A 15170-nucleotide genomic window follows, 5' to 3' on the forward strand; every position below is an offset into this window, starting at 1 on the left:
GGGTTAATAATCGGGGGTTTAATCAGACCTCATGAATAATTCATGGGCCAGGCCTTGCGGGGCATGTGTGTTCCACTGGCCCACACCCCGCCCATGCCCCCGAATGAATAATTCAGCCCTCTTTTATACCTTTTTGTCTGATGGCAAATAGCTGATTTAGAAATTTCATGTGATAAAGTTTGGCGTTAATTAGCAGGAGCCCCGAATACAATTATAGTGTTTTGCAAGAAACAGACAACAAATCAAACACAACGCTGGTGCAGTTAAGTATTTGTGATCGTCGCGGAAAAACATAATTGTATTGCGTTTATTATCACAGATAAAAGCGCCTGATATTTTGATGCGTGTGTGTTGTGGACCAATTGGTTTACAGTTTGGCTGCATGTGATGTCATCTGCCAGGGGAGGGAGGGGAGACAAGAGAAGCATTCAATTAACCAGGCCTTCTTAAATAGGCAGAGCGTTTCGTTCCATCTTGTGAATGTCCACTGACCAGGAAGTTCACTCTGGACAGTTTGTTATGCTTCGCAACACTCTTTGGGAGGTGTTTTGTGGGTCTGCTGTTGGGGGCGGGATTTTAGCACTGCTAGGTTTGGCAATGGTGCTGCATATTGAAAGCAGCAAACAAAACAGCATGTGGCTGAGCACGATATGAATGCTGTACACACCCGCCTGCTCGTTTGTCATACAGTACCTGCAACGTCGTGCTTTTGGGTGTGTCCTTCAGTCTCGTTTCTCTTTCGAAACGCGCGCATAACATTTCGATGCTCTTGAATATGCCCCCAGTTAAACCGTGTGCGGTTGCCAGATGGCCTGAACGAAAAAGCCCAGCTGCGGATTTGTCCAGGGCATATTGTACTGAGAAACAACAATGTTGTTATTCAGCTTCACCATGTCATTTTCAAAAAGGTAACAAGTCATCAATACACAGAAGGTCAATGTCACCCCATTAAGTTCACCACTTCAAAATTCCTCTGCCTTCAGTAATAAGATTATAATAACATGAGAACATAGGAATGCTGTGCTAAAGAGGAATTTTTATTTAAAATACAAATCAAAATGACAGTAAGGTTCTTCACCTCTGACAGGTACCCATAGTAACAGAAAGATTCAACATTATTTTGTTACAAGAATCTAATTGACCCAGAGAACCTATTAACTAACCTGGAATGCAAAACACATGGTGCAACTTTCATCAAAATTCAATGAAAACTGCGAAATAACAGTAATGTAAAAGTGCTGTTTAATGATGGTAAAAAAATGTTTTCCCTTCCAATGACTGACGCAATAGTTTCGTTTTGAATAAAGTCCAGGGGTCACTTTCATTGCTTGCAGTGTCAGATTAATCCAGTGTGATTTGTGTGCGCATGTGTGTGCGTGTGTGTGTGTGTGTGCGCGTTTGTGTTTTAATTGAATAACACTTTTCCTTGAGGATTAATTGGTGGTGTTGCGTGCATTCAGTGAATAGTCAGTGTGTGTTTGCCCTCCAACAAGGTCAGTACGTTCTCTGGGTTAGAAAAACTGACAGACAGACAGCTCTCAACAGACAGGAAAAGAGGCAATCTGACAGACATACAGACTGTTATTCTTTAAAGAACTGACACGGAGACATTTATTTTGACAGTAGTGGCATGAATTAAATCTGTGACCACAGAGACCTGATTACAATACAGAAAGAGAAGCAGAGAGAGAGAGAGAGGCTAAGGGAGGGAGAGAGGCTAAGGGGTGGGGAGATAGATAGACAGAGGGAAAGGGAGAAAGTGCAATTCTTGGTCGCCACAATTTATCGTTAAAGCCCTGACAGCGACAAACCATAAGTCACCCGATAATCGCTTCCAATAATTTAAGAAAAATCCTTCATGTCTCACTCTGCCTCTTACTCTCCCTCCTTCTCCAGAACAACAGCGTGCTGAGGCCACAAATATTTTCATTCTGTCTCTCCTGACTCTCTCTGTCTCTTTCTGTTTTCTGTAAGGGACACCTCCATTTTAAAACCCCCAACTGCCACATTTTAAAAGTTTTTCCTGGTGATTCTTTGTGTATAAAACACGTTGAGTCATAAACACAGAATGGGAGGGAGGGGATGGACGGAAATGAAGAGAAGCACTGGGGGGCAGCCTGTGAGTCGGTGAGAGATGGAAAAGAGCAGAGGATTGGGAGAATAGAGAGGGGAGAATGGGGTTAGAGAAGGAGGGGAGGAAAGGACAAAGAAAAGGGGAAACACAGGGGGAATGTGACAGGTTGATCAGGAATGACAGAAGTCTCCCAGGAGAGGAGAGCGAGGTCAGACACTGCCCTCTGTCTGACAGAGGGAGGAATTTATTTATTTTAAAAAGTGAACCACGATTGAAATGCGCCACAGGTAAACAAAAACACAATGACGCTCAAATACAGAATATGCCGGAAAAATACAACCATACAATAAGACTTTGGAAGGACAATTGCTAAGCATTCATAAGGACAAGTAAGCACACACACACACATACACACACACACCCAACCATTTACATGCAGGTACGTACATTGACACACACACACATGTAGACATACGCAGGCACACACACTTGCACACGGACTCACGCACACGGACACACACTCCGGTACAAGCACACACATAAAGCGCAATGATTGGAATGCCCCTAAAATCTCATCAGTGGTCATTACAGGGCGATTGAAAATCAGTAACTCAGGTTGCATGTCACCAGTAAGCCTTGCTTCAGGCTGAAATCTCCTGCCGCTGGGAGGCCACACCACTCTGCAGTCAGTGATCAGCCACACCAATCAATAGCCGATATGTGTCATCCAATCATTCAACCAAAACGCTATATTGAGATTGATATGCCCCTTTGGAATTGTTGACAGTGCCAATACTCCAAAGATTGGGAGCATTGTGGAACAAGGGAACTCATTTACACTCTGACAGCGGATATATATATATATATATATACATATATATATATATATGTGTGTGTGTGTGTGTGTGTGTGTGTGTGTGTGTGTGTATACAGTGTGCTCCATATTGTTTGGGACAAAGTAATTTTTTCTTGATTTGGCTTTGGACTCTGGGCACAATTTTTGATTTGTAATCAAACAATTCACATATGCTTAAAGTACAGATTCACAAGGCTTACCTTAAATTAACCACAGAGGAAAATAAGAACAAAAAAAACAAAGCCACGAAAACTGGACTACCGGATCCCCTTCCTCAAAAAGAAACGAAATAAACCTGAACAGAAAATAACTATTCAGGTGGGGTTGCTGTCCCCTTCTCCCAGGCATCCAGACGCCTTAAATAGGCACACCAATCAGAGATAGATAGAAAGATATAGAATAGATAGGAGAGATAGAAACAGAAGAGAGCAAGCAAAGCAGAGGCGTGTGGAATACCCCCACTCTAAATTAGTGAATAGTGAATATTCCAACAGAAAAACAGAAGTAACACATTTATACAAAGCAGGTGCAACACCATCACACCTCCAGTCAAGCACAAATCAGACCAGCTACTATTACTAACCAATTAGCGCACACAACTACTATGCAAACAAGTGTTACAAGCCAGTAAAACTTTAAATGGCAAACGTACAAACCAAGTCCATATCATGGACGGGACCAAGCAAGCCTTCAAAGGAAAGTGAACACAACCCAGATCATGGATGACACAAACAATCCTTGAAAATGGTTAGCAAAAAAATCATGGATTGGATAAAACAAAGTAAAACACAGTCGTTGTTACACACAGCATCCCAGACGAACCCCCAAATATGTTACGTCCTCAAACCTGACTTGTTCAATGAGACACGTGCCATATTGCGAGACCAGACTCAAACTTTAAAAGACAAATAAAAAAATTCTAAATTCTGAAAAAATTCAAAAATGCAAAAAGACTTTAAGACAGGAAACAATAGGAGTCCATGGATGCAGGGATATATACACCCCCCCCCCCCCCCAGGGCACCATAATGATTGGGACATATTCATGTTATGTAAATGAAAGTAGTTTACTACTTTGCATGCAATAACTGCTTGAATTCTGGGACCCATAGACATCACCAGGTGCTGAGTATCTTCTCCGGTAATGGATCTGCCAGGCCTGCACCATTCTTTTGGCTTCCATACTTTGCTCTTGCCATCACTCTGATACAAGACAATCTTAGTCTCATCTATCCACAATTCTTTTTCCAGAACTATGCAGGCTCTATTAGGTACTTCTTACCAACCTGTAATCTGGCCATCCTGTTTATGTGGCAAACTAGTTGTTTACATCTTGCAGCGTAGCCTCTGTTGTTCTGTTTGTGAAGTGTTCTGTGGACAGTAGTCACTGCAACATCCACACATGCCTTCTGAAGAGCGTTTATTATCTGTTGGACAAGTGTTTGGGGGTTTTTTCTTCATTATGGTGAGAATTCTTCAGTTATAAACTGTAGAGGTCTTATTTGGCCTACCAGGCTTGTAGGATGCACTCGGTCTTGTAAAATGGCTTCATTTCTTGGCCATTATACGACCATGCAGAGCAATCATCGGACCCAATGACTCCCATGAGATGGCTCCGCATGCCATTACAGACTCACCTCAATGTTTAGCTGTTGGTAACAGACACTGTGGGTTGAAGCCTTCGTTGGGCTTCCTCAAAACGTAAATCCATCCAGATAGTAAAAAAGAGTGAAAGATGACTCATCAGACCATATTCCTTGTGTCCATCGCTCCGGCTTTGTGCTGTTTACACTAGGTTAAGTTCAGAATTTTGAATTGCAGTGCTTTCAGCGCGAACATTATGAAGATTGCTCTTAATGAGGAGAACGGTATTTAATGTTTGAAAACATGTGAAATGTGCTTCTAGCTAACGAGAAAGTGTTTTCTATTGATACATAGGTTTTAATCATGTCCACAATACCAGTTTCTGTGTGTAAGCAATTGAGAAAAACTACAAGTAGAATTGATACAGGCAGATTGCCAAGTACTTTGCAGTATGAGCTTACAGTCTTACATACCGTGGCCTTATGGTTAAATAATAAAGAACACCCAACAACAGAGCATAACAGAGAAAAATAAAATCACCTCACATCTGAGCACACTACCTGAAACAGAGAGAAAGAGGCAGAGTGGAGAAAGGGAGGAGAGGAATACGGAGGAAGAGATGAATATGTAATTGTATTCCAAGCCTTCTTTAATAAAAAGCGGGCAGGGCCCAAGAGAGCGAGATGGAAAAGACTGATAGATTAGTGTCAGTGCGACACAGATGGACACACATATACATGTATATTCCATCTTAGAAATGAGTCCTTTGTGCTGACTGATAAAGAATGAATCATTAGTCCTCATGGGTGCAATGACCATTATTGTGAACCGATGAAGACTGAACCATGTGTGTGTGTGTGTGCATGAGTGTGTGCATGTGAGCACGCGCATAACTGTGTTGCGTATGTGTGCATGTATGTGTAGTTTGTGTATGTTTGTGTGCACATGTGTGTCGGTGTAGGTGGGCGTTGTCCAAGTGTTGGTGTGCATTTGTGTGCTGGTGTGTGTGCGGCTTAGGGTGTGCGTGTGTGTGTGTGGTTGGATGTGACACTCAATGTCTCCATCTCATGTTCTTGTCACCACTGAAGTTTGGAAGAGAAATAGTCTGTTCTTGCAGAATGAGGTAGTGGCTCAGTGTGAGCGATAGAGAGATGGAGAACTGTCTGTTTTGCTAGGCAGAAATCGATCCCTCTCTCTGCTCGCTCCCTCTCTTTTACTCCCGCCATTCCTGGAGGGGATCTTTCCCACTACATTCTTTTTTTGTCCACATCTTTCCTACCTGTCTCATCACCTCTCTCCTCATCTTTCCTTACTGATGCATGTGACTGTGTGTGTGTGTGAGAGCATGTTTGTGAGTGTGTCTGAGCATGTGGGTGTGTTTTTGTGTGTTCGCAAATTGGTGTGTTTGCATGTGCAATCTGTGCATGTAGAAATAAGTGTGTGTGTGTGTTTGTGAGTGTGTGCACATGGAGGGGTATGTTTGTGTTTGTATGTGTGTATGTGTGTGTGCATGTAGGGGTATGTTTGTGTTTGTGTGTGTATGTGTGTGTGCGTGTGCACATCTAGTGGTATGTGTGTGTTTGTTTGTGTGTGTGTGTTTCAGCACATGTGGTGGCATGTTTGTATGTGTGTGTGTGAGTGCATGTAGTGGTATGTTTGTGTTAGTGGGTATGTGTGCGTGTGAGCACATGTAGGGGTCTGTTTGCGTTTGTGTGTGTATGTGAGTGTTTGTTTGTGTGTGTGTGTGTGTGTGTGCATGTGTGCACAAGAGTGCATATGGGAAAGGATTACCATAAGCATGGGGGAAGGGGTGGGACAGTTTGTAAATATCATTGTGCTTATTTATTTGTTTTTTTATTTGTTAAATGATATTAGGCTCCCAGGCTTCTATGCGGGGAGCTGTAGGATGTAATATAGATGTAATATAATAATAAGGGAGGCAGTGGAGGCAGAGAGCTGGGGGAGCACTTTCTGTCATCACTTTAGAAGGTTCTGACCCCAGCGCCGAGCGGAGCAGAGCTGCTAAATTATTCACCCTCTGTGCCTCTCGCCCGTCCTCCTGAGAGACTGCCGCTCTGATTGCCGGGTACAGCATTGACTGACATTTGCACATGAAAATCGGCTCCGTCCCCCCTCCCCCGACAGCCCACCCCAAAACACCGGCGCTGTTTGAGACAAACGGAGGGAGGGGCCGGGTCTCGGGACTCAGGGGGTTGGCGAGGGGGGCGGAGTAACCGCGGTAATGAGATCGGATCTGCTGCCACGGAAACGACGCGCACCTGACTGGGATTTCTAACAGGGCCAGCCAGTAATCAATCAAGACCCGCCATTTATTTATTATTAATTTGTGCGTAGGAACCATGGTGCTCGGGCTGATGTGGGATGCCAGACAGCATCAGCAGGGAGCATTAACGTATTTTGAAATGTCTGGCTTTGCTTATTTGTTCATTAAATTATATCATTTTATTCGTTCTCAATCATACTTAAATTTAAATCTATCTGAATTTTTTGTCGTCTGAAAATATTTCCCATTACGGTTTGGGCTGTATATTTTAAGGGGCGCTGAAATGAGCTACAACTGAATTAATTTGCAGTACTTATTCATGAATGAAAAATGTTTATTTATGTTTAATAATACAGTGAGAGTGCTTTCAGAGGAGTGTTTGGAGACAACTGCAGAAATTCAATCCTTTCACGATGTTTACCCATAAGGCCACAGGAGCACAGAATTAATGTGTATGTGTCCCACGTTTAACAGTATGCAAATCTATACTTTTCTCTCCCTAAACGCAATGGAGATGCATTATGTATCTCACCTTTAAATAGAATGCAGATGTTCAAGATATACTGTATCTCACCCTAAATCCTAAATGCAATGGAAAAGCATACGTATCCCATCTCTCTGTCAATGGGTGAGTTTACGCATGCATTAATACACCGATCTTACCCCGAATATGGCAATACTCTGATTGTTAAAATGGTCATGTAAATGCCTTTATCTGATTACTGTTATAAGCATAGGGTCAGTAATCGATTAAGACATCTGGTTTTTTGCCCAGTCTCTCAATTTTTTGGCACATGTAGATGTCCAACTCTTACTTTTGAGTTTTTGAAACTGCATGTCAGGCGGAAGTTGAAGACCCTGGATGAAAACAAGCATGGCAGCCGTGTACATCCTTTCCGCTGAACATACACCGATTACGGATCAGAATCAGGTAAACGCGGCTATTCGAGCAATCACATTAGTTATTACCGCGCATACGCAATAATATAAATACAGGCATGATCTAATTCCTATCAGTAATTGGGGGTAGTGGTGTGCATGTAGCCAATGCATATCCATCGCGTGTTAAAGCCTATGAAAGACTTTATTAATACAAATATGAATCGGTCTGAAGATGAAGAAAAGAGGGAGGACTGTTAAAAGTAAAGCTTGAATTCCACACAGAGGGGTAAAAGCAATCTAACTGCAGTTCCTTGCTCTCATATTTGTATAATGACTTCAAAGAAATGTTTTGTTATTCAATTTTATTTTACACGCATACACAGGATTTTGACTTTGTCACTAAATTAGATTCATATTTATTATTGTAAGTAGCACATACTTGAGTAGATGCCTCAATAATAAGGACAGAGCAGCAAAGCGGAATAGATTAAATCCCATCCACAAAATATTGTTGTAGCTAATTTGTCCTCACTTTACAGGGGCTACTAGTGTGAAAAGAGATAAATATCAATTTATGTTGGTTACTTAGAAGCTCTTCTACTGGTTTCCCTGTCATGTCATTAAGTCCTGTACTAATGAGGAATATTCATTACACTCCTTAATAACCCATAAGCTTATGAATGAGACAGCAACTAATTGAAAATGAAAGATTACCAATACATTTTAAAGTACGGGGGGAAAAATGTGGAGTAAAATTTGGCTTGAGGGGAAATGCCTTTGCTTAACCTTGGAGCGTTATAAACAGTGTTTGAATGTGAGAGAGCGGAGAGAGAGAGAGAAGGGTAAAAATGAGAGGAGGAGAGAAGCTGTCCCTCAGTATGCTGGTCCATGTCTGGGGTCTGAAGACAGGATGAGTGGACAGATAGAGCGAAGGAGGGAGAAGGTGGGGCGTCGCACAGATGACAAATTGTGATTAATAAATGTTCTCCGTGGTGGCAGTGGTGAGCGCTGGTTATTAATAGAGAGAATCAGAGCAGCTGTGCAACTCAATCTGGGCTCTGTCACTCTGCATCAGGCCCCATAATCAGAGCCTAATGAAACAGCACTACCTACACACACACACACACACACACGTACACACACACACGAACACACGCACGCACATACGTGCTCTCACACACCTACACACACACACACACACGTACACACACACACGAACACACGCACGCACATACGTGCTCTCACACACCTACACGCACGCACATATGCGCTCTCACACACCTACACACATGCACACACGCGCACACACACACACGTACACACGCACACAAACACACGCACGCACATACGCGCTCACACACCTACACGCACGCACATACGCGCTCTCACACACCTACACGCACGCACGCATGCACACACACACACAGACACAAACACACATACTATGTGCATATATACTTGTAGCTACACAATCACAAATTTCACAAAATCAGTCGCCAAGCTGCAAAAGGTTCCATATACGCTTGCAGTACTACACCAGTGCACTCACACTTACAGTGCTAAACACATGAATCATACTAAACTCATACACTCACAACTAGGTCATCAAGAACTACACACAAACACTAACACTGGTAAATACACTGTTAATTTGACCATTTTAAATAAACAGACAGTGATTTTATTACCACAGCTAATTATAAAAGGGGCTGGGCTCATCTGTAACCACATATTTGGTTTGTCTAACAAAACAATTATGGTGTATGAAATAAATCCAAAAAGAGCCCTAAACTGTAGAAGTAATGTCTGCTGAAATATCGTACTTGTATAATTTACAAACGATTATGGTATTATGCCTACTTCATTCGATTAAGGGTTTTATCCTGAAAGCAACAAGTTTTTATGCTGCCAACTACAGGAAAATTTGGTATTCATTTGGAGACCATGTTTATTGCGTAAGTGACATGACATTTACATTTTAACCAATCAGCAGTGCTGTCAATCAGAAGTGAAAAGGAAGGGAGCATCCATACAGAATAGACATGCCATGCCAGACCTCCAGTGCTCGTGTTTTGAAATGACACGCTTTACATCAAAAGGTAATCATATTATTTCCCCATTCATAAATGTGAAAAATCTCATAGCTTCAGCTTGTGGCTTTATGAACACTTCAAATGCTAGATATAAGAGATTGTACCGTGTCTGTAATGGAGAGCTAGATCTCCATGTCTTCATCTTCGCCCCCCCCGAGAGAGTGCTTCCCACCTCCTTTTTTACAGCCATCTCAGTTTAACATGTGACCCCCATGTGACCTTTCACCTCCCTGGAAGCCCCCCACATCTTAAATTATTTGCTAAGCAGACAACAATGACCAAAATAGCTAGCCGTTGGTTCATTATCGATTTAAGAAGTGGTTGTATGGTTGAATCTCAACTGGTTTAGGAACCTTATACGAGAGTGCAACAGCAGTGCCCCTGAATTCAAACCTGACCATTTCTCTCTTTCTCTCTCTCTCTCTCTCTCACACACACACACACTCTCTCTCCCCCTCTCCCTCTCTTACACACAAACATACAATCTCTCTTCCTCTGTCTTATACACACACACTCTCTCAATCTCTCACACACACACACACACACACACACACACACACAAATACACACTCTTTCTTTCCCTCTCTCTTACACACAGACACACACTCTCTCTCTCTCAGTCTCTCTCTGTCTCGCACATAGCCATGGTTCAAAATGTACTGCACATGCACAACAAGAGGATTCAGACCAATAATGAGTGACACAGGACTGCTATAATTGGGGGAAAGGACACAGAGATTTATAACTGATAATGGGCCTGAGTTCTCTAGGGAAAATGACCCGCCTAATTAAGCCGGACTCCCCAAATCTTAGCCACCCCTGGGGGGAGAGGTGACAGTCCAGTGTCATTTGTGTGTGGTACAAGTCTTCTCATTGACCTGTGTGTGGGATCACTGTCTGTCTCTTGCCTTCTCTCTCTTCCCCAAAACTTCAATGTGAATTGCATCCTTCCCCTTATCAGTTGACTTACTGTACTGAACATGAATGCATGCTTGCAATTGTGTTTGCAGAGCAAATTTTTTTTTAAATTACAACCTATCACAAATTAACAATAACATACCCCCCCAGCGCCTTCGCTTCTTCCTTTGTATTTCCACATTCAAACGGGAAAAGAAATTTGCAGACCAGACACCTCCCTTGAGGTAGAGAGAGGAGAGGTTTATGATTTGTGTGGCAAAATATACTAGATGGATTATAGGAACAAATCTAAACAGGTTACACGGGCCTGGCTGTAAATCGCATTCTTGCAAAAGCCAGCTAAAACAAGGGGTGGGGGTGGGGGACAGCACCTTAACCAGTCAACCTCCACGCAATCCTAAACATCTTCAAAGACAGCCACGACAAAGAGGCTGGGATGACCACTGAAGCAGGGGTCCAAATAACTGCACAAAAGCGGTGACAACTTCATACTGTAACCCTTGAAATCCGTTTGGTTTTGTGTGCCATTATAGCTTCTGTCCATGTACTATCTTAAATGTTATTTATCATACTCCAATGTGATGTGTTCTTCTGCAGATTTCTATGATTTGGCAATATGTACTGGATTCTGTTTCATGACAATAAAGCATTTTGAATTGAACAGAGTGAGAAAGCAAGAAAGGGGGGCAAGGAGAGTACTAGGAGGCATGAGCATATTTCAGTATTAATAAGCTCAGTAATATTTTAACAGGCACTAAAAATCCAATTCCAGTGAATAGTCTCAGACTTCATAGCGACGGCAGTACAACGCCGCGCTGAAAGCACGCAGGGTGCTGGCACCGAGACCTCGGTGACCTTCGGCGTCAAAGACGTACAGCTCGTGCGTAGCATGCCAGAAGAGGAGCGGTCGGGACAGCGATGCTTCCGGAACCTCAAAAACAGTACATTACATCTATTTGGCAGATGCTTTCATCCAAAGCATCGTACAACGCGAGCTTTAATCGGTGGTCCAGGCGGTGGTTCAAAACTGGGCTCAGAACCATTAAACTGTGGGTTAAATTCCGTGGCGGGTGGGGGGGGGATAGAGGGGCTTCGTGTGGGTGTACATATTGATTGTGGTTGAAGTGGTTCCTCAGTTTTCCGTAAAATGCTTTGAGATGTGTGAAAATGCAATCCATCACCATCATGATGATGATTATGATGATTATTTTAATTGTTTTTGTTGTTGTTATTATTATTATTATTATTATTATATGTCTGGCTGGACATGGAAAATGTAAGCTATACATGTAAGATACCCTCTGAATAAGTGTTCCTGTCAAGAAAATATCTGCATAAATAAATCTATCAATAAATAAGGCATATACATTAGGTTATACATCTATTTTCAAATGGCAAAATGCAAATATTGGAACATATGTTTTCACAATAAGTGTTTTAATATTCATTGAAATAGAAATATACAAATATTCTTTGTATTCTAAAACATGTTGAAAAGGACAAGGCAAGTGTCCTCAAAGTTGGAGCGTGCGCATTAGAGGGACAGTATATGTGCAGAGGCACTACCAGGGATTTTGGGCCCCATTTAAAGATCTCACATTGGGCCCACTCCACCCCAGTCCACCCCATCCCTTGGCATCATCATAACCCCACCCACCGCTCATACGGCACCCCTGTGTATGGGAACTATGATGGATTCAGACTCAGACTGAAAGGTGACTGTGAGTAAATATACATGCAATCTGTTACAAATTTGTTCAGTTCACCGTAATATGGATCCATTGTCCCGCGTGTGCGCAAGGAGAATAAACGGCGAACTGCATCAGAACTACATTGAGCCGCTTCGGTCCTGCTGTACAACTTTACGCAATATGGAAGCACTACAAACCTGCATACGTCCTCTAATGAATGCACAAATTAAAATAGTTTATAAAAATGGCTCACGTAGTTCAAAGTATAAACATAAAAGGCCACATTTGCTTTAATCATATTTCATGTTGTAGTCCAAAAAATTCAGTTTCGAGTACCACAATCAAGGGGATAGAGTGAGGGATAAAATGAGGGAGGTTAAATTGGAGGATAAAAAGAGTAAAAACAGGAGATAATAGAGGAGCACTTGTTGAGCCACACAGAACAGAACGGAGTGGAAGATTACGTGTTCTAAGGGAGAGAAAGAAAGGAGGACGCGCTTTTTAGGAGCAGGGTATATTTCACTAATGAGGTTCTAAAGCGGCGAAACAAAAAACAGCTCAGTTGACACTTTCTTTTTCTCAAACCCTCTGCTCTCTTACGGATAGCTAATTTCCTTTGTCATCCTGCAGTCTTGTTTCGTCTCATCCTGCCCAAAACGTTTCTCTTTTCTTTTGAAATATGCTTCCCGTAGCCTTTTATATCATAGAAGACGATTTCAGAGAGAACAGAATTTACATGACAATAACAACGCTACACTTGCGACATGGATTGGTTGGAATGAATCGGAACGGCGTCGCAGACCAGGGGACATTCATGAATACGCCAAATGAAAATCCGCTCGTGTCTGGACCATTCGTTAATGAGGGCACGGGTTCACTACAGAATGTCGCGTCTGATTTGACTTAATTGACCCGCGACAAGGAAACCCTTACCGCGTGCGCGCGTTGGCCTTATAGAAAATTAATAGGGAATGCCTATTAATTGACACCCTTGGGGACTGATGAGAGATAACGGTTTTCCGTCTCTGAAAGCTTCTTTCCCTCAGTAAAGTGCATTCCACATTGGCCTTAGCTTATGGGCAATGCGCGCTCTTTGACACCAGCTCGGCGCGCGACACCGTCGGTCAGTGTTAAAGTAACTCTCTGACCGCCTAGACTACGCAATATTTTCCGTGTTTATTTTTTGCTTATCGGCTAGTTGGCCCCCGTGCCTATATTGCAGCACAAATGTAGAAAAACAAAATCGGGGTTAATTTCAAGTTTGGCGAAAATTATTCGTTGATTTACCGTAAGTTAATCGGTGCAAGATCGAAATATGTCGTTTTATAATTAGACATAGGGTACGTGTTGCATCCAATTCTCATAATAGTGTAGCTCAAGTTAAAATTCTAAAAGTTTTCAGCGTTAATCCATTTCTGGCTAGAGAGGACGATAGGGGCGGGTGACTCGGAGGAGGGTGGGGTCGCTGAGCGCGCGAGCAGCGCTAAAAGAAATCTCACAGGTGTGTAAGTGAGAATATGTTCGTTGAGCGAAGCGGATTTTTTTTTAGGTGAAAAAAGTCAAGTACTCTCCAACAAACTGAATAGAACGGCTGAAGACGTCTTTAAATGGTATATGAAAATGACTTATTTATTGCCGGAGTGACTGTTTTGCGTTTTCCCCAAAGCTCATTCTTGCATTGATTAACATAGGAAAAGCAATAGGCAGCAACAGTTAAATGTTATATTATAACACGGCCTCTGATTTTCACTTGGATCTTCATTCTAAGTATTGTTTGTGAACAATATTTTGGGAGACACTATTTCCCATAAGGATCGTTTCATATCCTTTTTTAACGTCTTAATCTGGAAGACCTAGAATTCCGTTCTTGGTCATCTTTCCGCAGTCATCCTCAGTCACTCCTAACAGTGCGTCGTGGTAAATCGCTTTAAGGAGATGATCAATATGTGAACTGTTTTAAACGATCTCTCAACCAGATTTAAAGGGGAGTCAGTGTGAAACGCTGGGACACGTTTACCCACGGATAAAACGGTAGGAACAAGACTCTACTTAAGAACCCGTTCGTTCGTGCAGTTCGTTCGTCTGTCAGAATGACGAGAAGGGAGACCAGGTAAGCGATTTGTTGCCTCTTTTATATTGTGTTCTTATGTGCATGTTAACATCAATACTGGGTTAAATACAGTATTATTCCACATATTCTACTGAATGAGACAAATATTAATTTAAAAATGAACTAAAGTCTACGGTTTTGTTTTCAATGAGAAGTTTTATTATAATAATAATAATAATAATAATAAATAATAATAATAATTTGTAAACTAGCAGGATTTTTGCATTTTGCTTATACTTCTAGTATTATTCTTTTTAAAGCTGTTGTTAAAACTATTTGAAATAGAAATGTTTGTATTATGTATACAGTAAACACACACGTAACAAAAACACATTAACAATCGCATGGGCTAAATGTGTGCATACGTGCAAGTGTGTAGGCTCCACGTATATAAATGTATTCAGACACAGTTCAAATTTGTAATATACAATACTTCCGTGTACACAATTTTCTGCTTAGCTTGTGAGGTGAATAACATTGCAGCTTAGATGTGGATTTTTGGATGTCGGGGTATTATTTTCTTCTGTTAAAACTGTAACCCATTAGGAATAAGAATTATTTCTTTTTCTTTTCCACTCAGTAGAAAACAATCAGCAGAATTGCAGAGAGAAGAAAAGGTGTGAAATTCAAGATTCTGCATGGAAGCATAGGTTCTCCCTGAATACGGACATCTCCAAAC

Source organism: Anguilla anguilla, chromosome 11, assembly GCF_013347855.1.
Source record: "Anguilla anguilla isolate fAngAng1 chromosome 11, fAngAng1.pri, whole genome shotgun sequence".
NCBI classification, from domain to species: Eukaryota; Metazoa; Chordata; class Actinopteri; order Anguilliformes; family Anguillidae; genus Anguilla; species Anguilla anguilla.